Genomic DNA, 15,446 nt, shown 5'->3' on the forward strand with positions numbered 1-15,446 from the left:
CTTACTTTAAATATTAAGAACAGATTATAATATGTAATTTATCTATGACATTAAATCACGTAATATTATAGTGGAATAGAATACACTGCTGATATCATATGATTCATGGAGCAGCATATAAATTAACTTGTTTTACTCATTTTTGGTTAACAGATTAATAAGTATAATATGTATATAATTATTATATTGGATAATGATAAAAGCATGAAAAAGCAGCCAAAAAAATAAATTGCATGTGTAGAAATATTCAGGTTATTAATTTTCAACATTTTTTTTTTTGTAAATTGTATTTCAAAAAATAATGAAAAGGAAAATGTTTTATTGATTCATATATGCAATAGATGATTAAATTTTTTTTTTAAATTTAGAATGAAATTACAATGACTTTTACATATTGATAAATATTATATTTTTTAATATTATACTTTATTATTTATAATGATTGTTCAACAAATTTAATATTATATAGAAAACAATAAACTTTTTTCCATTTTTTTCTAAAATCTATTATTTACAAAAAGTATACTGAAAATTAATAACTTAAATATTCTATAAATAGCTTGATAGGCATTATTATATAGATTATATTTATTTATAACATATATTCATTATATAATCAAAATATTTATTTTTTAATATATTAAAACTGTCATTATATATATATATAATAATAATAAATATATATAATAATAAGTAATTATATATTATAATAAATAAAAATATATTATAAATTTTATTTATTTAATATATAATTTTTGTATTATATATATAATAATAATAAATATATATAATAATAAATAATTATATATTATAATAAATAAAAATATATTATAAATTTTATTTATTTAATATATAATTTTTGTGTAATAAATGATAAATGAAATAATAGTGAATAAAATAAAAATTAACATTATAAAAATATTCAGACAATGAACAAATTATATAAATTTTATAGCTATTTTTTAATATTATTTATAAACATATATATTTATATATAATATTATATAATAATTATTATATACAATAAATATTATATATAATTATATAATAAAATAAACAAAATAATGATTTATTAATAATAGGTAAATAACTATTGTAAATTTTTGAGATGTTAAATTTCATCATTATTTATTATTTATTATATAAAAATCTATATCCATTTGTATTTTTACTATAACGAGTATTTTTATGAATGTATTATAAAATAACAATATAAAGAAAAAATATTTAAGATTACATTAATTTATAAATTATATTTAAAATAATCTGTTTCACACGATATGATATAATATAAAGTCACTATATATATCAAGAACAAAGTAATACATTTCGATATTCAGGTGGATTAATTCATATCAAATATCGATCAATGATTAAATTATATCAGTTGTTGCGATTTTAATCTGTGTATATATCGAGGTATACATTAAAGATTCCAAGAAAAATAAGTCAACAAAAAACAGTGGCATATACCGATTTGCGTCATGATCGATTATTAATGACTAATAATGAGTGAATGACTCTGTACGATCTATCATGTTGCGAAGAAATTGCGTGTCTTGGAGTGCGTTCAAGTAAATAAGAAAGAAATTGAAATAAAATGATAGATAGATAATGCTAGATAACCGGTAAGAATAAATAGACGCCAGTTATCTTTGGAATTGCCAAACGATTCTTATCAACTACATGTAACGATTGCACGGTTTTATTGTTTTTACCGTAAAAACTCAACATTTCAAAGATTATTGATGATTTGCGAAAACAATATAGTTGCGTTAGAACAAATTACGATTATTATTTCTTTAGAAATTAACACGATTATTTATATTCATATAATATTTATATTCATATAATAATTAATTATATATTATTGGATATATTTATATATTTATAAATATATATATCAATACTATTGGATGTATTTATTTTCTATACACACACATTTGAAAATTATTTGAAATGTGATTTTATCACAAGTTCCATAAAATATAAATATTTATATTATTTATGATCTTCATTAGATTATATATGATTAAATATGTATAGTTGATAAGATAAAGTAATAAATATATTACTTATTCTTGTAATACTATTCCTAAGTATTAATAAATAGAATATCGTCAAAACTACGCAATTTACATTAAATCAATAACATGTCGTGAACAATATTCTGCTTATTGTGTTAGTTTATATGGGACATCATTGAGACATATTTTATGACATATTAGATATATATTATTTATGAATGAAATAAGATAATATTTTTTCTTTGTTCAATACAAATTTCTTTTTTTATTCATAAAACATAACAACTGAAATAAAAAAGGACTTTTAATAAAATCTGTTGAAATAAAAAAAAATCTACTGTAAAACATTACTGTTACTCTAATTGTAAAAAAAAACATTTAATAAATTTTTTAATTCTATTTATATAACAATCATTAAAAAATAAAAATTAATCACTTTTATAAGAATCTCACGTCAAAGATAATTTATAGAAATTTCTTAGAAATATTTTGAAATTTATTTAATATTTTTTACTAAAAATTAATGTATTTATAAACAAACAATTTGTATATTATATATATAAGTTTTGATTCATTGATTATAAATTGTCATTTTTAATCAATGTCAATATTTATCAATCAACGCATTTTAAAACTAGTTATGTTTTGCCGCATAATTTTTAGGATGAAAAATTTTATTTATTTAAAATGATAACATTTAAAAATATAAATTTTGAAATTTGTTATAGTTTATCATTTATTTAAAAAGAATACTTTCAAAATATAACTAAATATAAAGTTTATAATATTAATCAAAGATTTAAACTTTAATTATTAATTATTAATCAATATTTTACAACTTAATCAAAGATTTAAAATCTAATTAATATTATTAAAGATAATACATAACTAATAATATATAACTTTAAAAATTGATCGATTTGTCAATGAATCATATTTTTTAATTAATTAGAAATATTAATATATATTAAGAAAAATTTTAATAGAATTTTAATAAAATTCTTGTAACACGCAAGACATATTTGTAATATATTAATATATCAGTTAATAAATATTCATATTAAATTAAATATAATTTAAAGAAATCTATAAGAAACATTTTAAAACATTTTTAATTAAAAATAAATATAATTTATAATATATTATAAATATTATAATGATATATATTATAAATATATTACAAATAAAAAATTATAAATATAATTTATAATATATTTATAATATATATCATATACTGATATATTATAGATAATAAATAATATAATTAATTTTATATATATATATACTAAATTAAAGACAATTTAAAAAAATATTTTAAAAAAATATGTTTTGCTAAAAGTAAATATAATATTTATAAATCATTATATATGTAACGAATATCATTATTAAAACTGAATTAATAAATTATATATATATATATATAATTATAAAGATTATAGTGAAATGAAAATTATAGTAAAATGATAGTTTGTTATTTACAATAACTGTTTGTTATGAAATAATTGAAAGAATATGCTTCAACAGAAACACACATTTTATGATATATTTTATAATATATGATAAATAATATACATATATTTAATATAATATTTTTACGTTTAAGATATTTTTAATTTATGTATGGTAAATGTAAATAAACAAATTTGATAAATATAAATAGTAAATCAAAATTTTTATGTATACATATATATGCATAAAAGAATTTTATTTTTAAATTTATCATTAATAAAATACAATATAAAATAAAATATTTATTTATATAATTATATAAAATAATATGCTAGTATAGCATTAATAATAATTTATCTCACAGATAATATATAAAAGAAGTGATGCAAACAAATATAAATTCTTTTTAATTCTAATTAAAAGAAAAATAACAAAAATTAATCTAAAAAATTCGTCGAATAAATTTCACAATGATAATTAAGAAATACACAGGATAGTATATGTCGTCATTGATTCGTATCTTTTTATGTTCATAATATTTATTTAATATTTGTTATCTTATTTATAAGATTTATTTAAATATAAGATAAAAGAATTTTTTATTTTTTAATAAAATTATCATAATAATTTCAAAATCATAGATCATTTTATAATCAAATATAATCAAATAGAATATTTCTCTATAAAAAAAATAATGAATATAAATAAATAAATAAATAATAAATATATAAATAAATCTATTAATTAATAATAAATATTTATAAAAATATCATATTATTGAAAATATTGAATTTTAAACTAAACTAATAAATGAATTATAAATTTTAAATATTATAAAACAACTGTGTATTATATATATATTGAATAACAAGAAATAATGCAACAATGGAAACCAAATATTTTTCTCTATTTAAAATACTTTATTATTTTAGAATAGTTATTTTTTTAGAATTTTAATAGATTTGTTGGAAATATATTTTGCACGTCTAAATACTTGCATATAATTTAGAAAAGATTTGAGAATGAATAGAGTTTATTTTAAATTAGAATAATAAATAGTTAAATAAAATATTAATGATAAAATTAAGTATACAGAAATTAACATGTATAATTTATTATGAAATTTCTAGAAAATACGAAGTACTTACTACATTCTAGATATATGTACTTATATCATATGTATAATATATAATATCAATCTGAAGAAAAATAATCATATTAATTTCATTCTATCTATTAGAAAAAGATATTTATATGTTAATATAGCATACATTAATAATTTAATTTTATTCTAAACATATATTTATTGTATTTTTTGAATATTTATTAATTTTATATATTAATAAATATAATATACATTAGATTAATTACATAATATTAGCCTAGTGTGTATTCAGATTTCATTTTAAAATTAAAAAGAAAATTTAACTTTGTATTTTCATATATAATTTAGTTTTTTTAGCTTTATTTTTAACTAACTATTATTTATAAATTTCAAAATAATCTTATAATTGAATCTAAAAATTGAAATAAAAAAAAATATTCTTAATTTCATTAATCTGAATATCAACATAAATATGAATAAAATAAATTTTTTCAAATAATATATTTTCCATCGTTTAAAAAATATTCCCCTTTTAATATAAACACTCGACAAAATTTTTCGAATTATTTATTTTTAATTTAATAAATACAGGTCCATAAATCGAATGTAATACTAAGTTGAATAAAACGAAGATAATGATATTTCTTGTAATTACATGATTGCAATTTGAAGCACATAGAGATCTATCACAAGAATCACTATCTTCATTTCCAATAAAACAGCTCAATTTTAAATAAATTATTATTCCTCAATAAATTATTATTAACAAATTTGATTCAATGACAATTCGCAAAATTTCATATATATCGAACTATTCTTCATAATTTCCACATCAATTAATTAATTAATCGAAAATAAAAGAGCAACGCTGAAGACAAACGAATCGACGAGATGTATTCGTAATTATGCCGCATTCACATTATAGTTCGAAGATTTGGTTACAATTATTCACGAATTGTTTGAAGATTCTATTTTCAGAACTATTATCAAAAATTTATATTAAAATTTACAATTATAATCAATACATAATGAATGAATCTAATACATAAGCAATATTAAATTTATTGAAATTTTGCTGCAACTATATTGTAATGCAACATTTAGCTACAGTTATTGGTTATTCACTTTATTTGGGAGTTGTTCTTAAATAGCAAAAGTACTGTATTCACTTCTATTTTTTGATAATAATTCCTAATATAATAATTTTGATAATAATTTTTGATAATAATAATAAACATAATCAAATATAGCTAATTACTCGTGAATTACAATATAAATGTGATATAAGAATTTTATCAAATCTAATATATATATGCACTAAAACTGTTGGCGAATTTTAATGAATACAATACTTTTCTACGAATAGTTCTTAAATATATTTATAATCAAATATTTATGAATTGCAATATAAAGATTTCAACAAATTTAATGCTACATCTGCATTGACTAGAACTTTAATGTAAACACTATATTTCTATTGTTTAATTAAATTAAAAACAGTTCTAGTTAGTGCATATACAATCAGCTTTGTTAAAATTCTTATGTTGCATTCACTATAGTTTACAACAATTCGTAAGTTTGTAGATTAGTTTAGGTTACTATTTAGGAACAAATAAACAATATAAAATATATCAAAGAATTTTTTTTAAGCTCAAATTGTATGTGAACGCACTATTTTATTTTTAACAAATTTTTTAACAATCACATTGTTATTAGCAAACAAACGTTTACAACTACTCGTGAGTTGTTCGTAAACTTTTATGGATACTTCTGTATTTCTGTATTTCTGTATTGGCAAACTGTTTGTGAATAACTCGGATTAGCTAATATGGACACGGTATTATGGAACGTATCTCTATCTTCGTTCTGTCTCGTTGGCAACGCGATAACGCATCTGTGTGACGAATGCTCGTGATCGTTCTGGAGAATCCTCTTCGTGACCTTACCGTTGTTTTCCAAGTAAAAACCTTCAAAATAATTTCATATACACGTATATATATTAATTTACAGTGACGTTCATTCAGAATTTTTCGTAATTAACTATGGTTTTATGAAATTATAATTTAAAATAATAAATTCAATAAAAATATATAAAATTCGTATGTTATATAAATTAATATAATTTGATTTGTTAATTAGATCATCAAAAATTTAACTTAAATTTAAAATTAATATTATATGCATATTTTGTTAAAAAATTATTATATTATAATTAGTTAATGCACTCATTGATAAAAATTAATAAAAAAATTAATGCAAAGTTTTATATATATTTTATGCATAATATATATAAATTGTTACAATATTTTGATATATTTCTTTTAAAAAAGAATATTCTATTGGAGCTTTGTATTTATATTATATTATAATATAATATATATTTATATTACATATTAATTGCATTTATATTGTATTTATATAAAGAACATTATATTTTTAAATAAAATTTATCATTGTTTATTATTCAGCAAGAAATAAATCAATAAATTGTTGTTTACTTAATGCAATGATAGATCTATGTAATTCATGTTTTTATTCTCTATGAAAAATTATTAAAAATATTTACATTGAAAATTCACTGGTTTAAAAAATATTTTAACTTTAATTATGTATTATTTTATCACTTTTCATATCTTTCATATGCTAAAATTTGCAAATTTAGAATTAATATATTTGTTAAGCTAATTAATTTTTAATATAAATATATTTTTAGAAAACAAAAAAATAAATCAATTAGCGTATAAGCTAATTTTTATTATATTTATGAATCAAACACATAGCTCGATCCAATGCCTCATGAAATTTTATTTTGAAATATAATTTTTATTTAAATATAATTCTCAATTTAAATTTTTAAAATTTTTAAATACTTTAAATTTTCTATCATTTAAAATTTACTAAACTATATGAGAAACTCTGTATATATAACTATTTATATGCTTATTTTGCTTATAGACAAATATAGTTGACATAATCTTACACGAAATAAAATCATACAATTATAAAATCATAAAATCATAATATAAATACACAAAATGTTTACTTTGTTTTTATTATTTTATCCTCCTGAATCAATTTTTTATCATCTGATAATATATTAATTTATAAAAAATTACAGGAAATTTCTTTCGAAAAATAAAATTTAGACGTTAACAAATAAAATGTTAATTTATAAACACAAATATATATAAATGTTTGCTTATATTATATATTACGTAATGCAATTCTTTATCAATATTTGTTTTATTTCATATGAAAGAATTGTATTCCTGTTTCAAATATTTTCTTATATAAATCAGCTATATAAAAAATATAAAATAAAATTCATTTAAAAATTTTTATTTTAAAAAATTATTAAACTTTCAAGCTTTCGAAAATTATTTCTTTCTAGTCGATAGTAATTATTCTCATTATAGTATACACTTGCGAAAAATACTTTTGAAAGGAATTTTTAAGAATAATTTTTATTCAAATATATTTGCATTTATAGATATGGTTTTTCAAATTCATTTAAAGAATAAAACTTTCAAAAGTTATTCTTTTTTAATATATATTATATTAAAAATGAAAGTCACTATCAATCATATTTCATTGCAGAATTTATTTGCAAAAGATATTCTTGAGAGATTTTTATTTGAAAATATATTCGACATGTTTCGTACGCAAAACGAAACAGTTGACTTTCGTGGAATTCGTTCGATAATAGAGGCGTGAGATTCGTGTGCAATACGACGTATCGTATCGAAGGTTCTTGCGAATTTAAACGTGTGTTGACTCGTGCACGGCGAACGTGTGTTTTCGCCTGACTCATCGCGAACACATGAGCGAGTAAAATATTTGGTACGTAGGCACTCGAATTGGAGAGGAAAAAAGATGCGAAAAACGTGATTCACTGACCGCATAATATACTATACGGTATATAGATATATTGAAAACCGTCGAAACGTCAAGAACGCGGCAAATAAAAAAGTATACTTCAAACTTATCGTCGCGAAATACTTTGCCGAGTTTTCTTTCCTTTATAACAATAATTTGTTATATATTTTTGATTGAATGATTATTTTTTATTATTGATCTTTAATTTATATAACAACAACTTATTTAGTTTAGTAATAATATAAATTTATATTATTCTGATTAATGTACTATTAAAAAACATCAAAAACATATATGACATGCATGTACAATAAATATTTTTTTTTATTATTAATATGCATATATTTTTATTATCAATTTCGTTATTTTTTATTTTTATAAAATTTTATGAATAATTTATAATTATTAAGAATATTAAAAATACACTTCATTTAAAATATTTTTTAATTAAGGTAGAAGAAAAGAAATAATTACTTAATAGATTGCTAAATTACTGAACAAAAAATAAAATTCTAGAAAATATACTAATATATTTTAAATTGACATAAATTAAACTAAATTAATTTAAAATAAGTATTTAGATAAGATAAGTAAGATAGATTTTGAAATTATTATTAAAAATATAGATAATTTTGATTAAATTAATTAGAAATGTATAAGTTCATATATAGATTCATAATATATTTTAATATAATGTAAATAATAATAAAATTTTTTGATAAAAATTATTTATAATATATTAAGAAAAGATATATAAGATATTGAATAATTACAAATTATAAATGTAAATTTTTTAATTATTTTTAAATAATTAGTTTAAATATGATTCAAAAATAGTTTATTTGAAGTTATCAAATTAAATAATATTTATTTAATTATTATTTATTTTCTAATATTTTTATCGTAATAATATATTTAAACATAGATGTTAACGTTCATATTTTTTTCTTAAATTTTTGGTTTTTAATAATAATGTAATAATATAACTATATAACTATAATATCCTTCAAAAATTAAAAAAGATTATATTAAAAAAGATTATATTTAAGATTAATATTAAAAAATGCATAAATATATATATACAAATAATAAAAGACGCAAAAGTTGAATTATTCAGATGAGAAAATGTCCAAAAATTTTAATATGATCACAAAATAATTTCAGATTAAATTATTTGCTAGATAAATTCTGTTCTTTAAAGTATCTGATAACATAGCAATTACACAGCAATGATACATATTGGTATTTGTTACATAATAAATGATAATTGAAATTTTATACAATACTATATTAATTAAGATAGGAAAAAAATTTTTGAAATAAGTAAATAGAAATAAATATTTTTATTTAATATTTCATTATTTATTACATTTTTTATTTTTTTATTTAATTATTAATTAAATTTAATTATCTATTATGTTTTTATTCTTATTTATTCGAATGATATAAGATTTTGCAAATAAAATTTTTTTCAAAATAATAATTAAATATACATTAAAAAATACTATTTCAAATATATTTTTTAATATCAATTTATAAAAATATTTTTATTATTTTGAAATAAATATTCATTGAAATGTAAAAAAACGATATTTTAAATAATAATAAAAATAGTTATAAATAACTAAATATACTAATAACTAATATAAACTATAATTTAAACTATAAACTAATAATTTTTTTAATATCATTACAATAAAATCTATTGAAGTGATGCTATTGTATATTATATTTATATATAATGATATTGTTATAATTATATATAATTATATTGAATATTGTGCATTCTATGTATTGAAGACTATTGTATTGTATATTATGCATATATAATATAATAAAAAAAATCTTCAATAATCACTCAAATTTATAATTAATTTTCAATATGTAAGAAAATAGAAAATAGAATATAATTATTTTCGATATATATTGCATTTTTAATTAAATGCAAAATAAATATTTTATTTACATTTAATCCGAATAATAGATAGTATAGTATTTAGTACTAGATAGTATTTCCATGATTTCAACATTAGATGAAATAGTATCTTCAAATAATATTTATTTAGTAAAAATATTTTAGTTTTTTATTTTAACATATTTTATCTAACTTTGAGATCAATTAATCAATTGATCTTAATCAATTTCATATTATTAAAATATTAATTATAATATTATTAAAATATTATATTATAATTAATTTTTATATTAATGTCAAATAAAAACAAAATCCTAAAACTTAAATTATATAAATATATTATATATTAGAAATATAAATATATATTAAAATGAAGGCATCAATATATTTTCTAAATCAATGTATAGAATAAATAAGCATTTCATATCCCATCAATCCATTAGACGTCTAATTTTATCGATAAGACGTTCAAGTGTCTCAGTGCGTATTTCAAACTTCATTTGAGGTTATAAAGCAGATAATTTCCTGAAGAAGGATGAGAGGCAGGTGTAGAAAAGGTATGAAAGAATCCGTTTCACCTGCGGTTTCCACGCTTCAAGGTTTCCTCTGCTGGAGCATAGGTGGTTGATCGCCAGTTAGTTCAACCGATATAACAGGTAAACGGTAGCAGTGTTAATTGATGAGTATTCGTAGATACTTACGTAAGCAATAAGAAGTGAGAAGGAACTCGATTTTATCTTTGATATATCTTCAAATAATGTTCGAGAATCGAAAAATACGAACACGTGGAAAGCTTGAACATTTAATAAGAGCATTCCTTGGGAAATGGGAATACCGTAAATATCTTTATTCTTCATTCCGAGCAACTTTTGTAATCATTAGGTCACTGACAGTAGGTCAGAATTTTTCAACCATACTCTTTTCCACAAAGAGGGTGCTACGTATTCGGAGCGCGATGTTGACAGTGAACGACAGTGCGATTTTAAATCGAATTTCAGAGCAAGATAATGGAATCTGTTATCGATTGAAATTCTCCTTAGAAAGATGCTCAGATGCTCAAAAGGGCGTTTATGAAAAATAAAGTAAAAAAAGTTAAAATGAAGTTGAAAAAGAAAAAATATTCTACGATGGATTATTTCAAATTTTTGAATAAATATATTTATATTTATATTTTTTAATATCTTGTTTTATCTTCGAAATATTTAAAAATTTTATTATGATGTGTTAATTATACATACAAATGTATATATATCTATATTTTTCATTAAAATTTAATTTTTTAATTTATCATAAAGTATATATCTTTATTATATGTATTTTATGATAAAATTTGAAATTAAAAAAATCAATTATCAATTTCTTGATAAATTTTTTTTCTTGATTGATGATTTATTAATATAAATTTATATAAAAATTTTTATTAATATATATTTAGTACATAAATTATCGTTTCACTTATTCAAAAAAAATTATCGTTAAACATTAAAAAAAAAAATAAAAAAAAATTTTATAAAATATGTTACAAAAATATGATTTATATTCAAAATAGAAAATTATTTATAATACAATTTTTGCAAAAATATTTTTTATTTGATATCCCTATATTTTGATATTTATATAAGATATTTTAATTTGATATTTTTATTAGGTTTTTAATTTAATTTTTATTAGGTATTTAATTTTTTTATTAGAATAAGTTACGCAAAATATTTTTTATTAATAAATAAAATTACTTTTTATTTTCTTTTTTTAAAATATTTTATTATTTCTTTTTAATTATTTTTAATTATATTGTTTTTTTTCATTTTATTATATATAATATAACTATAATATTATAATTATTATTTTTTATTTAGATAAATAAATAGTTTATATTTTTATTAATTCTTTTTATGATGTGGTTATATGAAACTATGGAATTATTAGGAAATTGGAATAAGTTAAATACAAAATAATAAATTTTTTTAAAGATACTACAGAGAAAAAATTATTAATTAATTTATATTGAAAATATAAATTAAAAATTTTGTTATATATTAACATAATTTCATATCTTTTATGATGACAATAATTAAAATATTTATTCACATTTTTTATGACTTCATCAATATAATAAAAATATTAATGATAAACATATGGATATAATAATGTCAATGTGGTTTTTGTATATATATAACAAAATAATCTTTACAATTTATAAAAACGAAAAGTAGAATAATTATTCAAAATATAAATTTTACACTTATTTTACATTTTACATTTTACATTTATGTAAGAAGCTATAAACAATTCTATCTAAAAATATATATAGCTATATAAAAAATTTTTTATTATATGCTTAAAAAAAATAATAAAAAAATCTGGTAATAAACAAGTTAATCATACAAGTTAATCATAAAATTGACAAATTTTGATAAAAAATTCTATGTGCTTTAAAAAATGACAATATTAAAAATAATATAACTTTACTAAAATTATTAGAAGCAGATAAAATTGTTCACAAAACTACATTTTCTATTATTGAAAAAATTTTATTTATTATTTAACGAAAAAAAATAGAACTATCGAGTCGAAGTTGAGAGTGAAAAAAGAAGAAAATAGACAAGAAAATCCGGCGAAAAAACAGAACGAAAGTTCGAGAAATGAAAGTAGACGAGGAAAGCTGATGGAACGAGGAAAGCCATCGTGAGAAATCATTGTGAAAAGAGAAACGAAAAAGCTAAGAAGAGAAAGCAGGTGATAAACGTGGAAAAAAAATGATGAAAGAAGTAAAAAGATGCGTAAAAAGATAGAGAAAGAAAGAAAGCATAAAATACAGGAATCAGGATATGATAGAGAGAAATGGAAAGAAAAGAAAAAACAAAGAAGAAAGGATGGTCGAAGATGAGAAGGGGAAGAGAAAAACTGGTCGCTATACCTATATGTAAAAAAGAGAGAAAGAGATAAAGATATATTATACTACGTGAAAAAAAAAGGAAAAAAGAAAGAAAAGAGACGAAAGAAGACCTCGACCGATGATTGCCGAGCCGACGTAAACTGAACCGTGAAACGTATACGTATAGAAGTCGACTAGACTTGTGTAGAGGCACGTAACCAACCAGCTAACCAACCAGTCAAGCCAGAGACATGGGTCTGTACTTGATCGGAGTTCCGGAGGAGTCCGACTGTTGTTCGTCCGAGACGCTAGGACATTCCACGAAATGCCCTGCTGTTCTACTCCTCCCTGCACTTTCCCCCTCCTTTCCTTTTTCCTTTACGCCTCTCCTGATTTCCACTCGCTGCTCTAACGTCCTAAGATCCGTAAAGAATACTTACTCTACTCCACTAGTGTAGTGATGGGATCGATCCGTTGTAATTACAAATATATTACAAACTTTTTGAAAAATATTTGTTTAATAATTTAATAATTCTATTACATTTTATTATCTTTTTCGGATTTGATAATGTTTTAAATTCATTTTTTAGATCATTTAAACATGATATAATTGTAAAAAAATTTTGTTAATATTGATAATTTTATTTCTATATTAAATGAAATTGATTAAAACAGATATGTATATATCAGAAAATTCGCAGAATCTGGTATAAAATGTATTCGAATTGATATATTATAAAAGTTAAATGATTAAAATATTAAATGTTGCGTGTTTAAAAAGTAAAAGTAAAAAAGAATTCAAAAATGATATAGAATAATAAATAAAGATTCATATGCTATAAACATTAAATGATATTATTGTTGTTTAATTCAAGAAGAATCGATAAATGTTCAAAAAATTCGATTGCAAATTGATTTCATCGCTACATAAAGCGTGCACGATCTGTGCATCATATGGCAGTTAATTTTATACATGTGGATCTTCTACATACGCATATAAATTCTTTGCTGAACTGAACGTTAGCTTTCTTCATATTCTACTACTACAATATAATGTATATGAATATGCTTATTGTTTCTTTTACAGGGCCGTATACTCATCGTTGTTTACATCAAAAAGTTGTAAAAGTTGCCCTTTTATTTTTCATGAAAACAGATACAATTTTTTATATTAGCTATTTACAAAATTAATTAGTATTATATTATACATGAAAAGATTTTCTATCAATTTATATATAAAACAGTTTTTATCAATTAAAAATCAATTAAAAATAATTTATATAATTATTATTTATTTCTTTTTTTATCTTAAATTTTTCACTTATCAAATATATGTTTAAATTAGTAATAAATATTTATTGAGTTTATATTTTTGAAACTTATAGCTTTTTATATAATATTCATATCATTTTAATTTAGTATACTAAATTTCAAATATTTCATTAAAAACATATATAATGATATATAACATTACATACATGTATAATCTGTTTTTAATGTTTTTGATAAGAAAATTGATTTCAAAAGAATAATTTTATTATGTATAAAATAAAAGAAATAAATAAAAAAAAAATAACTCTAGCAATTTATTTGTTAAAATAAATTCCATCAAAATCTATATCTATATTATATGTGAAAAAGATTTTAAAAAATACATATATAAAATTCCAAAAAAATTATAAAAGCAAATGAATAATTGAAAAGAATATAATTTGTATATTTGCACATATAATTTCTATTTATATAGTTTGTATGCACATATAGTCAAAGAACAATATATTTCAATAGCAACTATTTACAATATTAATAATTTAAAAATTAATGAATAATATGGAATAAGAAAATACATCGAATAATTCTTTTCATGTTAATTCTTATATTTATTAAATTTTTCAATATAACATATGTGATACATTTTTGTGATAATATAATTAAAAACTGCATAATACAATTAGTAGTTAAAATACTATCATTATTAACACTTTTACAAATTTTATTAACAATTTTAATTTTACAAAAAATAGTATGATTAACTATACCACATAATCATAGATAAATTTTCAGTTATATGTTATATACTATATATATATATATATACAAAATATTAAAAAAAAATAGCTTATAATACTCATCAAAAGCAAAAAATATTTAATCATAGATCTTGCGATCAATTTTTTTGATATAAAATCGATTATCATT

At 18.7% G+C, this 15,446-nt stretch overlaps 1 protein-coding gene across 1 annotated transcript in view; it reads right to left on the bottom strand.

Moving 5' to 3' along the window:
- Nucleotides 1-15,446, bottom strand: part of LOC107996965 (uncharacterized) — a 48,110-nt gene that overhangs the window by 31,893 nt on the left and 771 nt on the right. The gene's annotated exons all lie outside the window — the stretch shown is intronic.

This window comes from Apis cerana, linkage group LG13 (genome assembly GCF_029169275.1).
Source record: "Apis cerana isolate GH-2021 linkage group LG13, AcerK_1.0, whole genome shotgun sequence".
In the NCBI taxonomy this organism is placed as follows: domain Eukaryota; kingdom Metazoa; phylum Arthropoda; class Insecta; order Hymenoptera; family Apidae; genus Apis; species Apis cerana.